Source organism: Aegilops tauschii, chromosome 2 (assembly GCF_002575655.3).
Source record: "Aegilops tauschii subsp. strangulata cultivar AL8/78 chromosome 2, Aet v6.0, whole genome shotgun sequence".
Lineage (NCBI taxonomy): Eukaryota > Viridiplantae > Streptophyta > Magnoliopsida > Poales > Poaceae > Aegilops > Aegilops tauschii.
Genome location: NC_053036.3, coordinates 605,408,308 through 605,409,542, shown reverse-complemented (window position 1 = coordinate 605,409,542; position 1,235 = coordinate 605,408,308). Strand labels below are relative to the sequence as shown.

At 36.4% G+C, this 1,235-nt stretch overlaps 1 non-coding gene across 1 annotated transcript; it reads right to left on the bottom strand.

Moving 5' to 3' along the window:
- Positions 1–520: 520 nt before the first annotated feature.
- Positions 521–607, bottom strand: TRNAS-GGA (transfer RNA serine (anticodon GGA)). The gene has a single exon. It is a non-coding gene; the product is annotated as a tRNA-Ser (tRNA).
- Between the last annotated feature and the right edge of the window lie 628 nt (positions 608–1,235).

The window sequence follows — 1,235 nt, the reverse complement described above, 5'->3', positions numbered from 1 at the left end:
AGGCATTCATTCATTGTTCGTTCTGTGCCAGGAACCAGATTTGAACTGGTGACACGAGGATTTTCAATCCTCTGCTCTACCAACTGAGCTATCCTGACTATTTATTGTGCATCATCCTAGTAGAGTACTTGTATCTATGTCAATTAAAGGGACTAAAAAAGAAAAAAAGTATTCTCAAATTGGACTTAGTAAATATCAGGATAATGATATGGATTGTGAATGACTTACTTAATAATAGGGATTACTTGCCTATACTATAATATGTTCATTTGTATGAATGGGATAAGATCCAAAGAAGTCACTTCGGATCCATTTGTGAAAGAGTAGAATAAGAAAGATAGTGAATCTTGTTTGAACCAATAATGAAAAATAGAGGTTGGTACAATAGTTAGGAAGTAAAATGGGCTTTTTATTGGGGATAGAGGGACTTGACTTGAACCCTCACGATTTAGAAAGTCGACGGATTTTCCTCTTACTAGAAATTTCATTGTGGTCGGTAACGTTGGTGAATTAACAGAAACGGAAAGAGAGGGATTCGAACCCTCGGTAAACAAAAGCCTACATAGCAGTTCCAATGCTACGCCTTGAACCACTCGGCCATCTCTCCTACATAATCTTATTATTGACCAGAAACTGAGTGAATAGCGAGTTTTCGTATCACTAAAGTACAGGTACAACCGATCACAGGTTCCATAGGGAGTTTGACTTCCTTTCCAATTTCATATTTCTCAACAACTTCTCTCATCCCCACGGATCTATTCAAAATTCTGGAATCGTCCCATGTTTCTATTTCGATTGTATGGCGTGGCGTATACACGTTATGCAAACAGAACGTATGGTTACTTTACTCTATTTTCTCATGGCTTGCTAAACCTTTCTTTTTTCTTTTTGGATCATAACCAAATAAAAACTTCTCGAGTTATCAGAATCCATAGTCAAATTCAGTCCTTGGTTATTCAAGTTAGATGAAATAGTAATAGTTTGGCTCACATTGGTATACTACGAAATCCAATCTGATTCAAATATTGAATATCTCTCCTTGTCGGGACAATTTAAGCAGAATAAAATATCTATTATCGATTTTTTAGAATCGAATTAGTCTGTTTTTTTGCTATTTCGTACTGTATAATTCCTTTGTTTATGGAATCATTTTCCCCGAGGGTTTCCAATCAATGGGGGCGTAGTATAGGTAGTTAGAGAGTGTAGGCTCCCCTAGCTTGAATTCTTTTTACCCA